We start from the raw sequence: 26,273 nt of genomic DNA on the forward strand, positions 1-26,273 counted from the left end.
TTAATTTGATGCACTTTTCTTAGCAGAAGTAATATAATTTTGACATTTATTTATTCAAACAGAAAAATCCTTTCCCTGGGGTCTTCTCTTCATTACAATAATTTTCCCCCACCTGGCTGCTCAAGGTAACTAGATTTCATATGCTAGATTAGCCAGTGAATTCATGTACAGACATTTGATCATTATGCTCCATGAACTGTTAACGAAAGCATTAGCATACATTGTGACGAAAGATTATGACATGGGCTTTCTGCTCCAATCCAGAAAAACTGGAGTTCCCTTCATACAGTGTTTGAATTTAAAAAGTCCTTGGTGGTTATGGCTTCTAAACCTCTCCTGCTCATAGGCATCTTCACTATAACATCCAAAAACGGTGGGTTGTTCATCTTGTGCCCAGCATTCCCAATGACCATGAGGCACACCGTCTCGTTGTTGAGTGGCTCCCATTGTAGAAAGTGGTAAGAGAGCAGTTTCATGGCAGAACTGAGTGGCAAGTCACCCTGGAACCTGTGGAGACATCTTCTATTATCTGACAAACAGGTTCCTGGATATATCCATTACCCACGTTTCAAAGTTATCCTTCATGGGGACTGGGTATTGGCTTAGAAGAGTGCACTTTATTCTTTTGCATGTGGCTGTCCACTTTTCCCAGCACCATTTATCGAAGCTACTTACCTTTCTCCATTGTATATTCTTCACTCCGTTGTCATGAATTAATTAACCGTATAAGCATGGGTTTATTCTGGGCTCTCTATTCTCTTCCACGGATCTATGTGTCTGTTTTGATGCCAGTACCATGCTGTTTTGATTACTATGGCTTTGTAAAATCAGGGAGTGCAGCTTTGTTCTTCTTTTTCAAGATTGCTTTGGCTTTGTGGGGTCTTTGGTCACTCTATACAAGTTTTAGGATTTTTTTTTTACTTCCGTGAAAAATACCATTGGAATTTTTATAAGACTCTGCAGATAGCTTTGGGTAGTATGAATGTTTTAATATTAATTATTTTGATCTATGAGCATGGAATATATTTCCATTTAGTTGTGCCTTCAATTGTTTTATCAATATCTTATTGTTTCAGTATATAGGAGTAGACGATGTTAATTTGCAGTCATGTCAGATGTCATGTACCCCAGGTGCACTGCTTTACAGAGAAATCTAAGTAATGGTGACAAGCAAGGGGTACACACACATCAAAGGTCATTTGAGCTGAGGTTATTTGACTTAGGAATTCGGTAATATTCTTCGTTGTTGCTACTGCTTTTTGTTTGTTTTGTTTAAAAAAAAAACAGCAACTAAATGCACAAGTTTAAAATATTTTAATCACAAGTTTTCCGAAGAACAACTCACTTACTATCTTCCTAGCACTTCAAGCTTCATTTATTTCTTTCTTATATCCTGTCCCCATGGTCCCCAGTACTCAGGTGCTATTTTAGCAGATTTTACTTAGTAACTTTCAGCATCAATACAATTTTGCCTTTGTTGCTGTTGTTGTTTATACCAAATTAGAAAGGTTAACAACAAAATGATACAAACAGAAAACAGGGTAGGATACACTTCAAAGTACTCAGAAGCAAAATTTACATACCTCTGAGTGTTCTTTTATTTTTTAATCTTTATTGTTGAAAGTATTACAGATGTGCCCCTTTTTTCCCCATTGACCCTCTCCACCCCGCATCACCCCATCCAAGACTTCACCACACTATTGTCTGTGTCCATGGGCTATGAATATATGAATACTATTATAAGTCCCTCCCCCACCTTCCCCACCTTCCCTCTGAGATTCGTCAGTCTGTTCCATGCTTCTATGTCTCTGGATCAATTTTATTCATCAGTTTATGTTGTTCATTAGATTCCACATATGAGTGAGATCATGTGATACTTACCTTTCTCTGACTGGCTGATTTCACTTAGCATAATGCTCTCCAGGTCCCTCCATGCTGTCTCAAAGGGTAAGAGATCCTTCTTTTTCACAGCTGCATAGTATCCCACTGTGTAAATGTAGCACAGCTTTCTTGTCCACTCATCTGCTGATGGGCACCTGGGCTGTTTCCAGATCTTGCACCTGAGTGTTCTTGGCACCTTGGCATATTGAATATCTCAAGCTGAAGGGATCTGAGGAATAACAGGTGAGGAAGAACTTTATGACCTTCCCCTGAAGCAGATTATAAGACGCTCATGTGAGAGGTGCCCTCCCAATTCTCCTTCTCTACATCACCAACTAAGTTGGGTTCCCAAAGATTGAATATTTACTAACATGTTTCACTATCTGGAGTAAAAACTGGAGGTTTTCTTTTCAGATATTTCGTTTCATTCAGAATTATTGTAAAGATCAGGACCAACAAACAGATTTTACCAATCTCTCCCCAGCCCTTCTGAGTTCCCCCAGGTGCCAGATTAAAAAAGAAAACAACTCGGCCTAACTGTCTCTTGAAATAGGACTGCAGAACTTTTGTGGGCTTTTTATTTGTTTAAATCAAGAACTATTAATCCATGGCGGGTGGGGGAGAGGGGAAGGGCAGATACAAACCACCTGGTTTTGTTTTTTCTGCTTTTTTAAAAAGTAATTTTACTTTTAAGAGAAAGATATAGCTCCAACTTATCTGCTTTTTATACTCATAATAAACTCTATTTCAAGCTTAATTGATCACGTAAGTTAAAATGCATTTTGTTTTTCTATTAAGACCACTAATAGCAGAGAAAACGTAGCGGCGGGGCGGGGGGGAGTAAGGCAAGTGAGAGAAAGAAGCAAGGGTTCACACACTCCTGTCAAGGAAATACAAGGACCACACATGCAGAAAAGAGACCCAGGAGCCAAAACCGGTTTGGCTCAGTGGATAGAGCGTCGGCCTGCGGACTGAAAGGTCCCAGGTTCGATTCTGGTCAAGGGCATGTACCTTGGTTGTGGGCACATCCCCAGTAGGGGGTGTGCAAGAGGCAGCTGATCGATGATTCTCTCTCATCGATGTTTCTAACTCTCTATCCCTCTCTCTTCCTCTCTGTAAAAAATCAATAAAGTATTTAAAAAAAAGAAAAAGAAAAAAAGAAAAGAGACCCAGGAAACCATAGGGCATTTCGACTTTTATGGAGCAAGTGCCCTTTACCCTCACCTGGATATTTCCCCCAAGACTTTATAAAGTCCCTGTTTCATTAGTACAGACATCAGCATACATACCAATATCACCAGAATTAAAAACAAAAAAAAAAAAAACTTGAATGTGAACACAGAACGGCTCACTGGAGCTTTGAAATTTCAGTCTATGAAACAGCTTACTTCAGTTACTCAGGGTTTAAAACTGTCTTTAAAACTCACCTTTCCGGATTTGGTAAATCCAGAAATGCAAAAGCAGCCAAGACTCAGGATCAAGTCCTTACAGGGCAACTTCAAGCAGCTCTTGTGCGTTTCTGGTCTCTATTGGCTCTAAAACCACCAAGGCCACCCATTGTGAGAAAAAACTATTCTAGAGCAAGGGTAAGGAGATTTTCTAAGTGGTCTACCAACTTCCTAAGCATAGAAACAATGGGGGGGGGGGGGACTGAGAAAATAACTCATTACATTGGACTACATAACATTTTTCCTTTTTTTTTTTTAATATTAAAAGTCAAATGGCAGGGTGGGAGTTTACAATAAAATCAGGATTCTAGCAAGCACTGTGGAAAGTGTTGGGAAGGAGGTCTACAATAGGAGAAACTTGTAGAGAAAGCACAGCAATAAGGAGATGGAGTGACAACGGGAATGAAAGACGAGGGAAATTGGCATTTTGGACAACAATGACAGAATATGATGAAACTAAGTACACGTCATTCCACCAAGGTTGGTAATAAAACTGACAGAGCAATGACCTGTGGCCATGAAAACTAGAATCCCAATTAATGGTTTAGGTCTAAACAACCTTGGAAGTCTACAGCCTTTACTAGTTTTAACTCAGGGAAGGAAATAAAATATTGAGCAAGGTTATCTCATACCTGGAAAAGTTGGCTCCCTGGCTGAGAGAGAGGAGGATATTCATTTGCCATGAAGATCCTCACCTTTTGGTGGAAATAATAACTACTCATAGAAAAATGGGGAGTTGAGGCTTTTGAAAAATTCTAAATGCCCTACAATATCACACTGAGCAATGAAATGTATCCAAAGTCGCTCACAGTCTCAGAATGGGTGATCTGCCAGTACAGGGGCCCAACATTTTTGCTGCCCTCACCATTTTTAAATATACTCTCCTTTGCCCACTCCCCTTTTTTTCTCTACTGAGTTAATGTCTCAACAATCAAGGTCACCCCAAGGCTCTTCCTAGACATACCCTCCTTTAAAAATAATTCTGGTCTTTCTCTCTGAGTCCAGAGGTTTCTATGAAATAAACTAGCACTTTTGCTGAGTTTTATTTTTATTCAATATTTTCTCATCATGTATAGACATGAATTACCATTCAGTGAAACCTTCCTAGTCTTTGCCATTTGGGATGAATAGAGATTTTTTGGATGCACTGTTTTAAACGTTCAGAAATAGAAGCAACCCTGCAGTCTTAGAAAAGTAAATCAAGAAAAGGAAATGTCTTGTATTCTTTGCTATACAAGTATCTGTATCAAATTACTAGTATTGTACTAAACAGGCTTGGGACATATTTTATTTATTTGCTTATGACACTTATTCTCACTATTTTCATTTTGTGGTGAGTAAATTTTAAAAAAAAAATGGAATAAGAACAAGATGACCTTTCCATTTTGTCCTAAACCAGAAAACAGGAAGAGTGAGTACTGCCATCTCTTGGTTACACAATGTAGTAATTTTAAATCGTTATACTTAATAGCCAGAAGAATGCTGTTAGTCATCAAGTGAACAGAAACATTTGTCTCGTATGAGTCAGTTCTTTAAAGTATTTCCTCATATCTTTCTTCTTAAAGTAACCACGGATATTTCGAAATCTCACTTTTCTTTCAATAGTAGACATAAAGAGAAAGCACTGGTGGGTTGAATAGGTTCCCTTAAAGACTAGCAGTTGTAGTTATATTTAATAATTCTAGAAGATTCTCAGTGGGAAACGAGAAGAAGTGGAGAACTTTTTTGTTTAACCATTAAAGCCAATTTCGCAATAGCAGGGGCCAAGAACTTGAGCGAAAGGCTGGACTTCCTAAGACAAGGAAATGCTGTGGCAGAAGCTCAGATGCCCACCTCCGGGTTTCAGCTACACCAAGCCAGAGGAAAAGTATAGGAAGTGTGGGCAGGGACTAGCACATCCCAGGAACGTTCTATTTTTGAAGGAAACATTGTACTACTGTGGAAGGAAGCTCTGAGTTCACCAGAGGGCACTGTGGGGGCCAGCCTCTTAGTCAGCTGCGTTAGCTGCTGGGGAGCCACAGACACTGTGACTGCATGACACGGATTTTGCTAAGGGGGCCTGAAGAAAAGACTTGGAGTAGGTAGGTAGAGAGTATGTATTTGTTAAGAAGAAACGTGAATTTGAAGAGGAGAGAATTCTGGAATGGCAGTGTAAACCTCTGAGTGTGTGTGTGTGTGTGTGTGTGTGTGTGTGTGTGTGTGTGAATCCAAACAGGAAGCTATCAAAATAAGCTTTTTAAAAGGTTCATCGGGAAACAAAAAAAGGCTCATCCGGGTAGAATAAGATAGAATATAAAACCCAAATGAGGATTTTAGGAATATTTGGGATAACAGGGGCAATATGGAAATGTCATAGCAGTTAAGTGAAAGGAAGTGAACTGAACTTGACATTTATCTGGATATCCTCGAGTCTACCCTGATATTCTCCTTTTGCTGTAGCGACACGTGATTCTTGATTCTTTTCCACATACATTGACATGTTTTTGGAGATAAAAGAGTGGAATTTACTTCTTCTTGTTATATCACACACACACACACACACACACACACACACACACACACACAATTTCCATAGGGTGCCAGAGAGTAGACTGGGTAGACTGGGCCTAGTTTATAGTCATATATCTCTACCAACTAGCCACATGTCTCCACATGAGCCTTGCATTTCTAATCTACAAAATAAGTTTGTTGGATTCTCAAGCTGGGGTCTGAGGACATCTCTGCATCTATGGATCATTTTCAAAGGTTCAAGTTTGAGAATTACCAGACTACTTTATTTCTAATGGCCTTGCTAGCTCTCAAATTCTAAGACAAAGTATTTTTTTCTTCACTAAATCCCTCTAGACCTAGAGAAGGAAGAAAAGTCAACATGCTTCTTTTTCCCCTCTATATTTCTTCTCCCTTTATTTTCCTTTCTCTCTCTTTTTTTTAAAAATTGATTTGAGAGAGAGAAGAAAGGAGAGAGCAAGAAATATCTATGTGAGAGAGAAACATTGATCGGTTGCCTAGGTATGTACCCTATCGGGGATTGACCCCACAACCTGTATACATGCCCTGGGAATCAAATCTGCCACCCCTTGCTGGATGGGACAATGCTCCAACCAACTGAGCCACACCGGCCAGGGCTCTTTTCCCTTTCTGACATGCAATCATCCCATTTTTCTGGATTTCTAGAGCAGTGCTTTTTGATAGAAATACATTGAATATAAAATTTTCTAGGGACCACATTCTTTAAAGTAAAAAGAAGCAGGTGAAATTAATTTTAATAATATATTTTATTTAACCCAATATATCCAAAATATTTTTTCAACATGTCATCATTGTAAAAATTAATGAGATAGTTGAGTCTTTTTTAGTACAAAAATATTTGAACACCCGGTCTGTATTTTAGACTTACAACACATCTCAGTTCAAACTGACCACGACGGGAGTGCTCAGTGGTTACATGTGGCTGAGGTCTGAAGACCCTCAGTCCAGGAGTGGACGGTGCACAAATAGAGCCCTATTGATGAGAGCTGACTCCCTGCAGCGCAGACTCCCTGCAAAAGGCCCCGTTGACTTACCTAATCCCAGAACCTGGAGAAGGTCTAGAACCCACAGAAAAGGTTCAGAACCAGAAGGCACATCTCTCCACTCAAAACTCCCCAACGGGAATGTTTCCTTCCTCTAGCCAATAGTCCTTCCTTTCCCAGGACACTTGAAAAGTGGTATTTCTTTCCTTTCTTAACCTAATGCTGCTTCCCCACAACACACCCAAGTGTTCTTCTCAACAAGCCATTCAATGGGAAAGAGAGCAATGAATCCATCTTTGGATCCAGGCAGATAGCGATTACCCGCAAACCCCCTGCTATAGAAACAATAAGCATTTGTATTAGTGTTCTTCATTTTGTAAACAATGGGGAAACTTCCATTCATTCCCCAATGCTACTGCAGGAGACCTGATTCAAAGACTGTTTGCAATTAATGTAAATATTTTTTGCTGTTATTGTATGTCATGATAGCAAAAGAGAATGGGAATAATTAAAATCTAATTTGGACATCAGCAATATAGATTTCAGTTTGAGACATTATGCCTGTTATTTTATTTAAACACCTGGAATAGTGAATAATGGGAGTAAATAAGGAATGCTGCAAATTGAGATGAGGTAGACTATTTCATATGAGAGAAGATAAAGATTTTTTTTCATTCAGCCAACACACTACTGTCTTTCCGTTTTCTTATATATTTGGGCTGACAGCATAGTTCAGAGGCATAAAGAGAATCCCTGGATTCAAGTACAGTCAAGCCTCCTTGATCTCAAACCTCTCCCATTTCAAACCTCTCCCATCTCGAACAAATCAGTTTTCCACCAAGTTGTTCATGAGAAAAGTGTCTCCGTTGTAGAACAAAACTTGGGATCAACCTGACAACACTTTCATGCTGATACCTGTATGATCAGTCATGTGTTTCTCATGCCAAAGGAGAGAATGCATGAGTATGCGTAAGTTTATCACTAAACCTGGCGCTGTTAACATATCAGGAAATTGTGCTGTGAATATTTTCTTTTTGCTTTTGTTTGCTGCTAATTATTATTAAATATTACAGTAAGTCACCATGAGTCCTAGGAAGGTTAGTGATAGCAGCAAAGTGAAAAAGAAAGTTGTGAGAACAATAATAGAGCTAAAAAAGAAATAATTGTAAAGTATGATAGAGGTGTTCATGTGTCTGATCTGGCTACCGGGTATGGCATAGTAAAATCAACGGTTAGCACAATTTTAAAACATAAAGAGGCCATCAAGAGTGCTGATGTTGTTAAGGGTATAGAAGTGCTCACAAAACAACAATCACAGGCAATTGAGAAACAGGGAATTATTTGGGGTCTGGAATGGACTAATTCAATTTACATTATTTCTAATGGGGGGGAAATTATTCTGTTTTTGAACAAAACACTTCTTGAACAGCCTTCTGGAACAAATTAAGTTTGAGAACCAAGTTTCCACTGTATTTCCTACTTTCTTAGGGGGAAAAAACGTGAGTACAGAATATCTAGGTCAACATCAGCTTACTTATGTACAGTTTGGCACGTAAGTATAGTTTGGCACACTGTGGGAAAATGAAGTCTCAATCTTAAGAGATTGTAGAAAAGACTCACATTTACCACTCTAGACGGAGTAAATTAAAAATTAGCTTAAGTTCTTCAAGACTCATGTAATCAGTTTTCTTCATTTTGCCCCTTCAAGTATTTCATTCAGAAGCAAAGTCTTTGGCGGGGGTGGGGGGGTGAAATAGAGTCCTTCCCCCACTGGTCCTGGCCATCTGAGGAGTGGCACTCTCTCCTTCATCCCTCTAAGAACAGATTTATACAGACGCCGGGGAAGGGGGTTTGGGGTGGGGGTGTGACATTAACATCAGAGTCACCTCTGAGAAAATCGCTGGTGGGAAAATGAAGTCTCATTATTCCACACCAAACCCACTGCTGTGATACTGATTAATCTGTGTGCTCTTGATGTTGATGGTTCCACACAAGCACCATCATGCTCTTCCCCCCTTTGTCATCATTGGTATCAATTCAAAAAGATGAGCTCCAAGAGAAGGAAGAGAGATTGCAGTGTACATAGTGTAAAGATTAGAATTACAACACTGCATGAATTCAGTACATTACATTAGTACTGTACATTTTTTAAAAGTTGACACTTGCTGAAATGATGCCCCATTCCAGTGTTCCCTTGGACAATTACTAACTCTTCTGGGTCCTTGTACTCTTCCCAGTTGCTACGGGTGTCTGAGCATCAGTTCCACAGAGGAGGTGGTAGACTCTACAATAATTAATGTGAACAGGGAAGGTTAAGCACTCCAGTGGCCTAGTCAGTCTTAAATTTCTTAAAAATAAATGCAAATAGATTTTCTTTGTAAAAATAAAAGTCCTGCATTTTTTGTGGCCTGGCTACCTGTCTATCCCTAGGCAAAAGTAGACTAGGATTTCCTTCATTTTCACCAGGCATTATCTTCTACTTTTACCCAAAAATGATCTTTCCTCCTATCCCCATCCTTTACTCAATTTTAAGAGATTGCAGAAAAGACTCACATTTACCACTCTATACTGAGTAAATTAAAAATTAGCTTAAGTCCTTCAAGACTCATGTAATCAGTTTTCTTCATTTTGCCCCCTCAAGTATTTCATTCAAAAGCAGGGGGGTGGGGGGTGGGGGGGTGGAATAGAGTCCTTCCCCCACTGGTCCTGGCCATCTGAGGAGTAGAGAGTCGAGCCTATTTCTCTACTCCTATCTATACTAATAAAAGCTTAGGTGGTCCTTGTGCCCTCGTGCAACACCCTCACGTCAAAATGGCCACCACAGATGGCTGCCACAAAATGGCTGGCAGGGGAGGGCAGTTGTGGGCGAACAGGCCAGTAGGGGAGGGCAGTTGGGGGTGATTGGGCCAGCAGGGGAAGGCAGTTGGGGGCAACCAGGCCTGCAGGGAAGCACAGTTGGGGGCGACCAGGCTGGCAGGGGAGGGCAGTTGGGGGGGGACCAGGCCTGCAGGGGAGGGCAGCTGGGGGTGACCAGGCTGGCAGGCAGAAGCGGTTAGGGGCAATCAGGCAGGCGAGTGGTTAGGAGCCAGCAGTCCCAGATTGTGAGAGGGATGTCCAACTGCCGGTTTAGGGTCTGGATTCACTGAGCAGGCTGTGAAATGAGAGATGATAGATAGATAGATAGATAGATAGATAGATAGATAGATAGACAGACAGACAGATAGACAGATAGATATGGCAAGCATGATTCTAAATTGTTGGTTTGAGCACCCAGGAGGACGGAGCTGCCGTCTGCTGTGCAGGGACCTCAGGAGGAGCAGGTGTGAGGTATGGGGAAGACCAGAAGTTTGGCAGTCAGACATCCCCCAAGGGGTCCCAGATTAGAGAGGGTGCAGGCCGTGCTGAGGGACACCCCTCCCCAGGCACGAATTTCGTGTACTGGGCCTCTAGTCATAATAATAAAAGGCCAAGAGGCGTCACGACCGAAACGACCAAATGACCGGTCACCATGAGGTGCATGGAGCACTTCTCAGGCCCTCCCCCATGGCCCACAGGCTCTGATAGCAGCAAGACTGGCGGGTGGGCGGAGCGCGTGCAGGTGGGTGGGGCTGCGCGATTTCATGCGCTGGGCCTCAGGTAAGGAATAAAATGAAGTAAATCATCCCTTCACAACGCACAAGGCTCCACAGACCTAGGCTCCACCCGTTGGGACTGGGCTCAGTCCTTAAGGATAAGGTTCACCTCTGAGAGTCTTGACTTCGCCCTTCAGGTCGGGGCTCAACTCTACCCGGCTAGGTTGGGTTCTCTGGGTCTAGGTTCATGCGTTGGGGACTAGCTTTACCTCTTCAGGCCCTGAATCAGCTCCTTAGAACTACTCTTTGGGGCTAGGCTCCAACCTTCTGGACTGGGCTCAGCTGCTCGGGGCTAGGCTGGGCTCTTTGGGTTTAGGCTCAGCTCTTAGGAAATAAGGTTATCCCTCCGGGACTAGCTTCAGCTCTTAAAGCTAGTCTCGGCCCTTGGGGGCTAGACTCAGCTTTTTGGGGTTAAGTCATCCTGTTACTGTTCTGTGGATGCAGCAGAAGACACAAAACTCCTGGGCCACAGACAAAAGACTTTATTACTAACAGCACAGCCTATAACATCGGCATATTTGCATCAGTTTCCCTGGCCCCCACATGACACGTGCACATGCAGTGGCTTACATTATAGGAGACAAGCCCAGGGTCAAGGGCCCAGCAGGCAGCAAACAAGCCACTTCCCCACTGTGACTTAGTTAATCACCTATGTGACTAACCAGAGAAACTGCTCTGTATCAGAAGACAGATCAGCCTAACATACTCAAGAGCATGCTGGGACAGTCAGGGCCCTCGGCGGACTGCCTCTCCCAACAGGGCTCACACACATTTATAATTCCATGCTTCCATTCAAAATTACCTTAATCCAAAAGCCCACAGCACCGAGGGCTCATAGCCCTGGGCTGGCTGTGGAAGCCTGCTTAAAGTGTTGTATTCATCGCTGAAGGAAAATGGGACTGTAGGGGGTAAATCTGTCTTCCTATGTTTGAACAAAAACACCCAAACATACCCCCCAACCCTTCCACAGTTTCAATTCCTGCCAGACTGTTACATAAGCTCTCAGTTCCCGTTAGACTGTGATACTGAAAAAGAAACACCACCCACTCTCCTATTTGGATGGAGAAGTCAACAAAAAAAGGAAATATATGTCCAATAAGCAGTTCAAACTTCATATGTCCAAAAACCAAGCTCCTGGTCTTCCCCATACCTCACACCTGCTCCTCCTGAGGTCCCTGCACAGCAGAAGGCAGCTCCGTCCTCCTGGGTGCTCAAACCAACAATTTGGAATGATGCTTGCCATATCTATCTGTCTGTCTGTCTATCTACCTACCTATCTATCTATCTCTCATTTCACAGCCTGCTCAGTGAATCCAGGCCCTAACCTGTGCGCTTTCTCCATGGTGAAGCCACCATAATTTCTTGCCTGGATTATTACAATTGCCTGCCAACTGTTCTGCTACTTTAGTCTTTGCTTTCTCATGTTAAATCTCAATCCAACAGCTAAAGTGATCCTTTCAACATGAAAAGCCAGATCATATCACTCCTCTGCTCAAAACTTCCCATGAACTCCTCGGTCAGAATTTTTAAAAGCTCTCACCCTGACCGGCCAGGTCTTATGCAATTTGCAACCCCTGCTTACCTCTCTGATCTGATCTCTGACCACCCTCCTCACTGCCTCCCCTCCAATCACTCAGGCCTCCTGCCTGCTCCTGAACACACTGGGTGCACCCTGGCCGGGGCGCTTGCACTGCTATTTCCTCTGCCATGCTTCTCCCTAAATGTCCACGGGTATCTGCTCACTGCCCGCCCAGCACTCCCCACACCTCTTCTCTATTTTATCCATGGCACCTACCAGCATTTGACACACTACAGATGTTATTTCCTTATTAACTGTTTCCTCCCACTAGAATGAAAGTCAATGATTCTTTCTCCACTTATGCTCATTGCTATATCCCCAGTAACTAGAACTGTGCCTGCCATACACTAGGTATCCAATAAAAGATTGTTGACTTCATTAATTCAACAAGTTTAGCATCTATCTTTTCAGTTTGCAGTCCAAGAACCAGAGAAAGACAAATCAACAGGAAACTATAATACAGTGGGTTTAGAGCTAAATTTAGAGAAGTGTAAAGTATTCCAGGGTCATAAAGAAGGACTAGATTGAGGAGAACCAGATGGGAATTATTTTAAAAATAAGGACTCTCATGCCCTAGCTGGTTTGTCTCAGTGGATAGAGCATAGGCCTGTTGAATGAGGGGTCCCAGGTTTGATTCCGGTCAAGGGCACATGCCCGGGTTGTGGGCTCGATCCCTGGTAGAAGGCATGCAGGAGGCAGCCAATCAATGATTCTCTCTCATAATTGATGTTTCTATCTCTCTCTCCCTCTACCTTCCTCTCTGAAATCAATAAAAATATATTTAAAAGAAATAAAAATAAGGACTCTCAGAGAAGGCCCTCTGACATCCTGCTTGTCCTGTTTTGGCCTACCCAGCATCCTAGCCCACCCACGGAGTTCTGGTGGTTTTGTTTTCATTCTGATTATAAATGTCAGTCATTGTCTTCATAGGTAATAGCAAAATTAGGGAACATTTACTTATCAAAAATGATAGTCCAAGCCCTGGCTTGTGGCTAAGTTGATTGGAGCATCATCCTGGAGACCAAAAGGTTTCAGGTTCAACTGCCAGTCAGGGCACATCCCTAGGTTTCAGGCTCCATCCCTGTTTGGGGCAGGTGCAGGAGGCAACAGGTCAATCAATGTCTCAAGGTCAACATAAATGCAACCCTCAGTTCTCAGCGAGGGTAAGCATCTTATCTGAGGTGTTTGTTTTTTTTCCTTTAAGGGTAAAAATTTTATTTTTGAGGAACTTCATACTGCACATTTGTTTAAGGAGTCACATGAAAAAGAAAAAAAAAATGTTATCTTCCCCTCATCCTAGAAACAAACAAGTAGGACATAAAACTTCTTGTTAAATCACAACATTTAGAAGTGTAGTACCAGCATTCAAAATGAATAACAATGGAAGGGGAAAAGCATTAACTATATATTTTTATATTTATTTGGTTGGGGGTTTCCCCATATGGTAATGATATTTCTTCTTTCAATTCATATCACCAAAACAGTAAAAACCAGGCCCAGCCAGTATAGCTCAGTGGTTGAGCATCAACCTATGAACCAGGAGGTCATGGTTCGATTCCCAGTCAGGGCACATGCCTGTATTGTGGGCTCTATCCCCAGTAGGGGGCGCATAGGAGGCAGCCAATAGATGATTCTTTCTCATCATTGATGTTTCTATCTCTCTCTTCCTCTCCCTTCCTCTCTGAAATCAATAAACATGTTTTTGGAAAAATAAAAGCAGGAAAAAACATATAAACCTAGTGGTTGCTGAAACTGAAGAGGTTGCTCTAGTGTCTGGAAGCATTCCGGGGTCTCTGCTTGCTGGAAAATGTTGCTGACGTTTTTTCTTTGTAATTGTTTGTTTTGTAAACAATAACAGGAAACATTCTAATGTCCACATCTTGGTTAGTCTTCCACTGTACTGCTCAGATGTGTCTTTGGTTTTGGTAAGGCCACAGTCTGCTTTTTGCTTTCTGTTGTTGTTGTTGCTTTGAATGGTGATGGATTCTTTAGGTCGCCCGCTGATGATAAAGGCGACTGGGGAGGCTGGTGGTACTACACCATGCAACACTGGTCCAGGAAGCTGACAAGGACTAACAAAGAAGTGAGCAAAACTGCAGCTGTCATGGAAAACTTCAGGAATTGCTGACTTTTGAACAGTGGCAATATTTGGTCCTGGTCTTTGAGAAAAGGTGATAGGATTAGCTTGAGAAAGGCTCCATTCCTAGTGCCCCTGGTTTTGCTCTGGAATGGGGGCCACCTAATTCGGTAGGATGGTGGTAAAGCCCCTCAGATGCAGGTGCCAGGATCATGCAAGTGGCTCCACTGATGAGCACAACAGTGAGATTCTCAGCAACTTGCAGGGCCTGCCTCGGCATACCCGCTCCCTTCCACCCATCATCCCTCTGACCAGGACCAAGCGTTATTTTGTCTCCCAAGGACAGCCAATCCTGCAGGATTGTGGCCTGGTCTCTGGGTTTTCTGATAGGACCCTCTCTGCCTGGTCCGAAGGTTCCTCTCCTCGAATTCAAGCTAACGCCGGTCTGAATTGCCTGGCACATGTTCTCCTTCCCCTGTAACAAGCCCAGGTCAGAAGTTGCTATGGCTCTGGTTTCTAGAAAACCCGAAGCTGCTCTGGCCTTTTTTTCTATCCTTTTAGTTTGTCCAATGTATTCACCACCAAACCTTTCTGGCTGGTTTGCCTTTAAATGAGTCTTGCGCCCTCCCCCCGCCCCCCCCCCCCCTGCCTTTACTATACTGTTCAGTTGGCATCTGGGACCATGGAGCCTGCTGACCACAATGGCAGGTGCTACTCTTGGGGAACCCATCTACCTTGCATAGGACCTTCCAACAGCAGCTGCTACTTTCTGTTTGAAAGCTCAAACCCCAAGTAGAGCCACCACTACGTCAGTTTCCAGCCTGGGGGATTTTTCTGGCCCTTAGCTCATTTGCACAACAGAGATGACACTACACCCAGGGGCTCCCAGGTCCCTCCCAGCCCAGGTGACCAGCTCCTGCTAGCCTACTCTCTTCCCTCAGCTCTCTCTGATTATTTGTTTGTGGTTGACACATCTTCCCCGTTGGGAGGACTGAACCATTATGTCATAAACTGCCCAACCCGAATCCATTCTCTGCCTTGAAAGACCCACTTCAAACATTTGAGCCCAGACCTCGGAACCCTATAAATATTCTTCCTTGAACTTTCTTTCTGAGGCATAACTAACTAAAATTGTCGAGGTGGCGAGCTCTTTTTGCAGTGAGTCGAATAAACAGCTTTGCTTGCTCAACAGGTTTTTCTGATGGTCTTTTGGGAGCTGGCAGAAACTATGAAATTTTAAAACGTTGAACTGTGTACCAAGTAAAATCACCTCATACACTGTGAATGGTACACAGAGTACCCAATGACAAACATTCCCTTTAAAACAAACAAGAGGGAAGTGGTTGTTCCAGCACTGGGCTCTCTCCCCTCCCTTATTTTCTTCTCCTCCTCACGTCCTCACCACCAAGGTCCTTTTTGTGGCTAATCTCTCCCCGCCTTCTATGACTTTAAAGGGAGGAACTAAGGGAGAAAATCTAGCTGTTGAGCAGATAATATCGTGAAAGTTAGAAAGTAATACCAGACCCTGTAGTTTGAAAAGATTGTTAACCTAAGACAGAATAATAAACCATTCACGGAGCCACTTATTACATTGGCCACTCTGTAGCCAAATTTCAAGTAAATGTGAAAATTTACCACTCCAGTACAGAGCAGTATCAAGCCCAGGTAGTTGCTCACATGGTGTGATTTTAGAGTGTCAAGAAGGCTCCTCTGCCCAAAATTTCTTGCTTTTCTTCCATTTCCCCCACAATGCACAGCGTGTTTTTTTCTATATTGATTAAGGTATTACATATGTGTCCTTATCGCCCCCCCCATTACCCTCCCTACCCCCCCTACTCATGCCCTCACCCCCTGGTGTCTGTGTCCATTGGTTATGCTCATATGCATGCATACAAGTCCTTTGGTTGATCTCTCCTCCTTCCCCCCACCCTCCCCTGTCTTCCCTCTGAGGTTTGATGGTCTGATCGATGCTTCTCTGTCTTTGGATCTGTTTTTGTTCATCGGTTGATGTTGTTCATCATATTGCATAAATGAGTGCGATCATGTGATATTTATCTTTCTCCAACTGGCTTATTTTGTTTAGCATAATGCCCTCCAGCTCCATCCATGCTGTTGCGAATGATAGGAGTTCCTTCCTTTTTACCACAGCGTAGTATTACGTTGTGTAGATGTACCACAGTTTTTTAATCCACTCATCTGCTGATGGGCACTTAGGCTGTTTCCAAATCTTAGCTATGGTGAATTGTGCTGCTGTGAGCATAGGAGTGCATAGATCCTTTTTGATTGTTTCCAATTTCTTATGATATATTCCTAGAAGTGGGATTACTGGGTCAAATGGGAGTTCCATTTTTAGTTTTTTGAGGAAACTCATACTGTTCTCCCCAGTGGCTGCACCAGTCTGCATTCCCACCAGCAGTGCACGAGGGTTCCTTTTTCTCCACATCCTCGCCAACACTTGTCGTTTGTTGATTTGTTGATGATAGCCATTCTAACAGGTGTGAGATGGTACCTCATTGTCGTTTTGATTTTCATCTCTCGGATGATTAGTGACTTTGAGCATGTTTTCATATGTCTCTTGGCCTTCTGTATGTCTTCTTTCAAAAAGTATCTATTTAGGTCTGTTGCCCATTTTTGAATTGGGTTGTTTATCTTCCTTTTTGTTAAGTTGTATGAGTTCCCAGTAAATGTTGGAGATTAAACCCTTATCGGAGATAACATTGCAAATATGTTCTCCCATGCAGTGGGCTTTCTTGTTGTTTTGTTGATGATTTCTTTAATGGACAGGTTTTATAAGATATGAAATTTTAACTTTAACTTAAGGAAAACATTAACTTTAACTTAAGAACTCCCTTTCTGGTGCGTTGAAGACACAAAATCTGGGAATAACAACTATTGGTGTTTATTGATCAGTCAGTTCAGACTGATATTTTTTAGCTTCAACAACAAATATTGATTGTTAAAGTTCTGGAGGCTAGAAATCCAAGATCAAGGTGCTGGCAGGTGTGTGCTTGATGAAGACCCTCTTTCTGGTTTGCAGATGGCTGCCTTCTCACTGTGTCCTTAGAGACAGAGAGAAAGAGAGAGCAACCCCATGTCTCTTCTCAAAAGGGCACTAATCCCCATTCATGAGGGCTCCCCTCTCCTGACTTAATCACCTCCTGCAGGCCCCACCTCCAAATACAATCACATTGGGCTTCAATATATGAATTTTGGGGACAAAAACATTCAGTTCATAGCAATCATTTACTATTACTAGGATCTGTTTAAAGATGTCTGTGTGCATTGTGTGTTTAGATTTTTAAAGAACCCTGTGAGTGGAAGGTGCTATTTTCCCCAATTTAGAGATGAGAAAATCAAGGCTTCAACGTGTTGGATAACTAACCCAAATTCACACAGCTGGTAAGAGGCAGGCCCAGGCAGTCTCACCACATTACTGCTTCCTAACATTATGGGGAGCGGTTGAATAATACAAAAACAGCATCTCATAGCCCTGGCCATTGTAGCTCAGTTGGTTAGAGCCTTGGCCATGGGAGGCGGGTTTGGTTCCCAGTCAGGGCACATACCTTGGTTGTGGGTTCAATCTCCTATGGGAGGCAATGGATCTATGTGCCTCTTTCAGATGTGCCTCTCTCAGATCAATGTTTCTCTCTCACCCTCTCTCCCACTTTTCCTTCCTCTTTAAAATAAAATTTTTAAAAATCTGACATTGGTACAATCCTCATTATTCTTACAGGTAACTGTATACATTCACTTTCTTTCTTTTTTCAATCCTTACCCGAGGATACATTTCTCATTGATTCGAGAGAGAAGGGAAGGGAGAGACAGAGAGAGAAACATCGATGTAAAAGAGAAACATCTCTTGGTTGCCTCCTGCACATGCCCCTACTGGGAATCGAACATGCAACCTAGGTATTTGCCCTGACTGGGAATTGAACCACAACCTTTTGGTGTACTAGACGATGCTCTAACTAACTGAGCCACCCAGCCAGGCCTACATTCGTTTTCTTTTTTCCTCATCAGGACTCCCCCCTTGAGGAGGCAATATAGGTGCTACTTTTAGCAATAGTTTGTCAGTTCGGTTTCCTCTGGGATAAGACTGCATGTAGCAGGTTGGGGACGGAAGAAGGAAGAAGCAGAAAGGGACTGAGGAGAGACCAAACTGTAGGGAAAGGGTGCAAAATGCAGTTGAACACAGATAAAAGGACAGATTGGAGGTTGCCAGAGGTGGGACCTGGGGGGAGAGGGGTACTAGGGGAAGGTGGTCAAAAGTTACAAACTCCCAGTTATAACATAAGTAAGTCCTGGGGTATAGCATGATCACTATAGTCCATAATGCTATATTGCATATTTGAAAGTTGCTAAGAAAGTGAACCTTTAAAGTTCTCATCACAAATAAAAAATTATAATTATGTGTGGTGATGGATGCGAACTAGACTTATTGTGGTGATCATTTAGCAAGATTTTAAAAATCGAATAATTATGGCATACATCTGAAAGTAATATAATGTTGTATGTCGATTTATATGTCACTCTTCTGCTGGGACCTGCTCTGCTCACTATTGTCATGTTAGTAAGTCCCCCAAAATGGCACCCCACCTTAAGAAGGAAAAACCATAAGAGAACCAGGTTCTCTGTAAAATATAGAAGGCATTACAGAAGCAAGAAAAACACTTCCAGCCTGGCCAGCTTGGCTCAGTGGATAGGGCGTCGGCCTACGAACTGAAGGGTCGTGGATTCGATTCCAGTCAAGGGCATATGCCTGAGTTGTGGGCTTGATCCCCAGTGCGGGGGCGTGCAGGAGGCAGCCAATCAGTGATTCTCTCATCATTGATGTTTCTATCTCCCTCCCTCTCCCTTCCTCTCTGAAATCAATAAAAATATATTTAAAAAGAAAAACTCTTCCAGAGATTTACCATAAATGAAACAGTCATCAACAGAGTAAGAGAGTGCAGAGTTAAGGCTCTCACTTGACTGCCCTGAAGAAGAAGAAAAAAATCCTTATTGGGGTTCAAGCTAGTTCATAGGTTTTAAATTGTTTTAGGGAGACTTGCAATTCCAAGAATGAGAAATCTATGGCAAAGCAGGAAGACAAGAACTATTTAAATGGTGTCAGTGAATTGGTGACTCTTGCAGTTTCTAATAGCTACTTAGATTGCACACCTACCATGTGTTGGGCACATCACCTACTTACCCATTTGTTTCTCACAACACCATGCAGTAAGAATTATTAGCTTCACTTCAGATTAGGCTGCTGAGACTCAGAAAGGCTAACATACAGCTAGAAGTTTCTGTATCGAGATTCAAAACCAGGTTTGTCCAAAGGCTGTGTCGTATTCCGATAAAGCTCCCGGATCAGTCCTATCTTACCTTTACATCAAAGAGAAAATAGTAGACCGGGCTGGCAAACACAGAGTTCCCATTTATGCACCTCTGATGCTATCCCATTACTGCCTCGGTGCATCTTAAATTACCTTTTTTAATAAACAAAGAAGCATGAGAGGGCTTACCTACAAGGAAGTCTAATTCATTTGAAATACAACATAGATTTTTAGCTTGAGTTAGATTTATTTTTAGAACAATAGAGCAGAGGCTTTTTAACTCTTTTGAACCTGATCCATGGAATGAAAAACCCTTTACATCACGTCCTAGTTCACACGAATGCACACACGTGTAGCAGAAGTTTCACAGAACAATCCTCATTACACACTCGAGAAGCACTTGGACATTTTAAATTCTAGTCTAGTCTTAGTTGGTGTTCATAGTCTTCCTTAATGATCTTTTATTTTTGTTATTGTGGTAAGAATACCTAACATGAGATCTACCCTCTTAACAAAATTTTAAGTTTACAATACTGTGTTGTTAACTACGGACACAATGTGGGTCAGTGGGTCTCTGAAACTTATTCATCTTATAGGGCGGAAACTCTGCACGCATTGAACATCTCCCGGGCAACCAGAAGGAGCGCCTGTACCACTGTATTGTTGTCAGGATCCACATACGTGTTTGAATTACATTCATTGCAAGGGACTTCGAATTATTTGTTTTTGCTTTAAATTACACAGTACAGTAAAGGTGGTATGGAAGACATGTGAAGTAGGTAGGAAGAGAGAGGGGGGCAAAAAGAGGGAGAGATTTTAAAAATGAATTATTGATGGCAACACAGTGGAAATATTAACATCCTCATGCATTCTTAATTCTTGAACAGAGGAAGAGATGCCACTTTTATAAATGCTGCTTATTTTTTCCTACAGGCTGATTAGAGATGATGAAATACCAGATTGGCTTCGCTAAATAGACATGTTAAAGTCCAAAGAAAACTAAAACTCAAAGATTAATTCATCCTCTGTTTCTCAGATAGTATTCATCAGCTCACTTGCTAACTAGGGCAAGTCTCTCCCTGAAGCAAATGCACCAAAGAGCATGGATATTATTGTCCACTAGATGGCGACATAGAACAGGAGTAGCCCCTTCCTTAGCCGTATTGACTGACAGGTAGGTTGATCTATGCTACAGAATTTCTAAACCCAGGGCTACCCAAGAATTCAAGTGAATTTAGCCTGGAAGTTTACTCACTGCTCCTGGCATGTTTCTGCCTCTTCTTGGACCATCCCAGGATTTTAGCTTTATTCTTGCTGACAGACTGCCATTTAAAATTAGTAATATTCTTGGCTATTTCCTGTGGCAGTATTGATGATGAACTACTGCTGTGTAAAGTCGAAGCCATCATAATGTCTGTATTTATTAATAATCTGAAAACTTATCATATGCCATTAAGCTTTTATTTATTGCCTCTTCCATGTAACATTTAAGAAATACTATGGGTCATTGTGTCATTTCCCATTGTTAACAATGTCTATCTCTCTTAATTATTCTACATATCGTAAAGTTGCCAGAAATATTTAATGGACATTTTAGTTCTTATTGTTTAACTGAAAAAAAAATGGTATTCTCAAATACACATGGGCAAACCATTTCCTCTAAAAGAACTAATAACTGATAAGTTGAAAATGTATCATAAACAAAAATGTATGCTTTTTGCAATATGGAAACAGTCATTTGAAATAATTGTATGTGTGAGAGATTTTTTAAATATTCATCAAATGATTCCTGTTCATAAGACTTATTTACACTTACTTGCAAGTCTCACTTATTTGAATAATTTTTAACATAGGCAAAGAAATGATATTTATAAATGATTGTCTCTAGCTACTTGTATTTATATATCATTGGAATTTTTATGAGTACATATTACTTTTACAAAGAGGAAAATAAAGATGTTTTGTTATAAAAATAATATGTAATGATGAGGGAAAACATGAACTTTATTATGGCATCATTTGGAAAGTTATTACTAACAGATCAGTTGAATGCTCACACAATTTAAGTGCTTTGTATGTTAATTTTGACTGTGAATTGCTGATTTTAGAAATAATATTTCTTAATTTAGGTCATTTCCACTGTATTCTTACCAATCATTAACTATCCTTCTTAAAGTGGAAAGAATATCAAGTTATTCATTACCATTATTGCAAAACAACTAGTAAGACAACTGGTAGTAGCACTTCTAATTATTAAAAACAGAAAAGTCAGTATATTGAATATTTTACCATGCTTCAAGCTGCACAGTAACCCGCTTACATTAGCTCATTTTATACTTTTAATGGGTGTATGACATACGGGGGGGAGGGGCATATCAATTACACAATATAGTAAAGGCGGTATGGAAGACCACCTTTATCTAAGAAAAAAAATTCTACGTAAGGTCATACATCTAATGAGTTACAGAGCCAGGAAAGGACAAACCACGTGATTCTGAGTTCAGGCTATTTGTTTTCATTTTTGTGTGCTTGAAGACTGAGCCCACAAATGTTCCCCACAGGTACATGAGGAAGTCCTTTTCGCAGACATTTAAAGTATTGGATGCTCCTTCTTGCTTTTTCTTCACCTACGTGGGGAGGGAGCCGGGGGAGGCACAGGAATGGTTCAGAACAGGCTGTGTCCCCATCATGCTCACACCCGGTGGTGAATGGGTCCTTCCCGACACCTGTGGGGTAGACTGCATAGGTCCTAATGAGGCTGAATCTTGATGTCATATTGATTTGTGACATTGTCCATCTTCACCTTTCAAAATGCAACTCCCTGAGGTATGTAGCATGTTTCATTCAACTGATAAGCATGTATCGACCACCCCTGAAGTGCCAGGGACTTAGATCAGGTGCTGCATACATGGAGGTGAGCGCAGACAAGCTCCCGGCCCACGTGGAGTCTGAAGTCAGCAGGGTACACAGACACTGACAAAATAAGCACACAGACAAACATATAATCACCAATTCCACTGTAAGACAAATGTAAAGGCTGTGTGAGAGTCAATAACAGAGTCAGACATCATTTAGAGGGAGGGGTGTGGGGAAGTTTCTCTCAAGAAGCATTATTTAAGCTGAGTGAGTCAGGATTTACCAGGGAAGCTTGGAGGAAATGTTCTAAGGACTGTGCTATACCAAGGCCCTGAGGTAGGAAAATGCTTCCCTTGTTGGAGGAACTGGAGCTCCTGTGGCCCCAGCAGAGTGAGCAAAGGGAGGTGGTAGAAGCTGGGGCCGAGAGGCAGGCAGGGGCCCCAGCATTGGGACCTTGTTGTCCATATGAAGAATTTTGTATTTTATCCTAACAACAGTGGTGAGCCATTGATAAGTAGAGAATATATGGAATCTTTATGTTTTTTAAAAAAATGACAGCAGCAGTTTTGATGAGATTGAATGGAGTAAGGGTTCACAGTGGGACACCAGCTCAGAGGTGCCTACTGTAGTCTGGGAACAGGTGGCAGCCGATCGATGATTCTCTCTCATCATTGATGTTTCTATCTCTCCCTCTCCTTTCCTCTCTGAAATCAATTAAAATATTTTAAACACACACACACACACACAAAAAAAAAAAAACGAAACACAAAAATCATCAGCCTTAACCGTTTGACTCAGTGGATACAGCATCGGCCAAGGGACGGAAGGGTCCAGAGTTTGATTCCGGTCAAGGGCAGGTACCTCTGTTGCAGGCTCTATCCCCAGCCCTGTTATGCGGTGTGCGGGAGGCAACCAGTTGATGTGTCTCTCTCACATCAATGTTCTCCCCCCGCCCCCACTCCCTTCCACCCTAAAAATCAATGGAAAAATATCCTCAGGTGACGATTATAAAACAAAAAAAAGCACAGCAAGTGTTAATTCCCTTCTTCCTTCTGCCAGCAGACTCTACCACCACTCATATAGATTCACCCACATTTTCACCAAGAGAGAAATAGACATTGAACTCTTCCTAAAAGTGCTATTGTAAACATTTTACAATAAACTCTTTGTAGAGAAGGACAATGGTGTCCAGTGAACCCACCCCAACTCGGGAAATCATAATTCCTCCAGCAGAATCCTGCTCTGCTGGTGCTGAGCAAGCTTATGCCACCCACCATCCTCTTATTTGTAAAACCAGAACAATAACCATCTGTATCCTACAAGGACAAAAGTAATTGGTATTTTCATATATTAACTAGCATAGCCCTGGGGTTCATGCCAGGCTGTGAACATTTCGCCTAACCTGATGTGTGTTCAGGTTGCCCCACTGGTGCTCTATCCCCCACAGAGCTGAGGCGAGGCCCGGAGGGCACAGGCCTGAATCAGGGACCTTCTGGGCTAGTGTTGCACCTGCTCAGATTTGGCATCAGAATCAGGACTGAAGTTTCTAACTTGGTCTCCCCAGTTCAAATGTCTATTATTAACCCCTGAAAGAGGTTATGGGTCAGTTATTTGTTTATTTTCTTGCTTTTTTTGTTTGTTTGTTTGTTTGTTTGTTTTATAACTCTGGGATTTAAGAAAATCATAGATGAGAGTGATTTGTTGAAGAGAGGGTTTCTCACTCACTCACCTTAAGCCTGGTTTTAAGGAACCCAGAGGCATAGTTGAGGTAGCAGCATCTTTTAAGATTCAATTGAAATTTGCTTGAGCCTTTTCCCCAATCTCTGTGAGAAGCCTAATGATCTCCCCAGATTTGCTTATGAATTGTTGAGATTTTACAGACTTGTCTTTACTTCTGGTTTTAAAATTCTGGTCTTGCTGAACTCACATCCCTATTGGAGTCCACTCCCACTTCTGTATTTTTTTCTGTTCTGGCCAACCCAGACATGGAATTCAGCCTCTGCTTTGATTTCCCCCAACAACTTTCCCAAGTAGAGCCTTTTGGAATTCCATTTCTCTCTCTTTTTAATCTCTCTCCCTTCTACTCTCCTGACTGTTGTGCCCCCATTCCCAAATTCCTGTTGATGTTTAGGTTCAGATTGATTTAGCTATGACTTTACTTACTTGTATTTTCCATCCCTGGCCCAGGGCCTTACTTTCCATCTACAAAGGTATTATTCTAAACAAAGATAGTTCTCTTAAGAGTAACTTTGGTGCAGCCTGGCCAGAGTGATTCAGTTGAGCTTCATTCTGTGCACCAAAAGGTTGGAGGGAGGCCTCATTTGGGGGGGGGGGGCGGTTGAGGTGGGGGAGTAGCTGATCAATGTTTCTCTCTCTCTCTTTCTCTCTCTTTCTCTCCCTTTCTCTAAGCATGTCCTTGGGTGAGGATTAAAAAAAAGAGTAACTTTCGTGCAAAATTTTAGAATAAGATATATGCGCACACACATAGAAACACAAAAACACACATATATACACATGCATATACCTAATATATATCATACATGTGCATATTATATAATACATAGAAATATATAATTGCATAAATAGGTATTTGAATATGTAATACATATTATGTATATGTATATATATATATATATATATATATATATATATATATATACACACACACATATATGTACCCTGCTGCATACATTCATCTACATAATCTAATCTAAACCACTATGGGACTGTGAACTCGACCTCCTGTCTCATTCTGTTGGGTTCTAATTCTCATCTTTTTGTTTGTGCATTGCTACAGATCCTCCTCTCTGAGAGAAATGGATCCCATCCAGTTTGCACTGTTTAGTTTGGAAAATGGGACTGTAAATATTTGTTCAGTCAGTCATTTATTCAACCACACATTCACTCAACATACAGTAATCAAGCACCCACAATAGAACGCCATATCGAATCCTATGGAAGAGTAAAGATGGGTAAAGAAAGGAGGGGTTCGTAGCTTTAGAAACTTAAAATCCAGCTGTATGTACAATGCTCAACGCGAAACAAACTGTTCCCAAATGCACAATTCTCATCAGAAGAACAGCAAATTAGAGCAGAAAGCTAAAGCCTCGCAGTGTACACCAATGCTGCTGTTTCAGCAGAATGAGCAGGAGGAAAAAAACCACTGTGGTTAAAAGAAACTGCTGGCTTATGGATTTTTTTAAAATTACAATTTGCATGCTCTTCTAACAGTGTTAGTTCTGCTTAGATGGCAGAGTGGCTTTCATGAAAATTTGAGCTCAGCCTTGCCTTAAGCCTGTTTTAAAAAAGAGGTCAAGTAAAATGACTGCAGTAACTGCACCAAGCTAGTTGAAAACCACAGTGTCTTTCAGATGAAACAAAAAAGCCACATACTGGAAATTTTTTGCCCGCGAAAAACCCCTCGAAGTTGTCTCAGAAACACACGTACGGGCAATTTCCTCTTTTCTCTTTAGGACTGTCCTCAAAGGAAACAGCTTTCCAAATCTGCAGGGTTAGACCAGTGGGACAGTTGAGCAGCCAGGGTTAATTTTGAATTGAGCAGGAAGTGCTCCCTGAGCATTCAAGGAGCACATGGTCAGGAAGAACCTGGGCGTGTCGGTGTCTGACTAAACTGCACGGGCCTTCAAAGAAGTGATTCGCCTGGGTCTACACAAACTCGTAAGGGAACTAGGAATACGGTCCCACTAACAGCCGGCTGTGCTTTGGGTGGTTGTTTTCTGTTCAGTCAATTTGTGTTTAGATTGTGGCAAAAAGGGGAGGTGGGAACTGAGACAAGGCAAAATATTAAGGAAAGTATCTTGTTTGTTAAACTCGCTAATGTGGTTATATTTGGGATCAGGGACTTAATCCTTATGTAGCTTTTCCAAATCTCTTCATATAGTGCTGCAATTTATAACTGAACTCTACACTGAATATTCTTATCATTTAGTACATTTTAAACGACTTTGGA

This window comes from Cnephaeus nilssonii (assembly GCF_951640355.1).
Source record: "Cnephaeus nilssonii genome assembly, chromosome: 11".
Lineage (NCBI taxonomy): Eukaryota > Metazoa > Chordata > Mammalia > Chiroptera > Vespertilionidae > Cnephaeus > Cnephaeus nilssonii.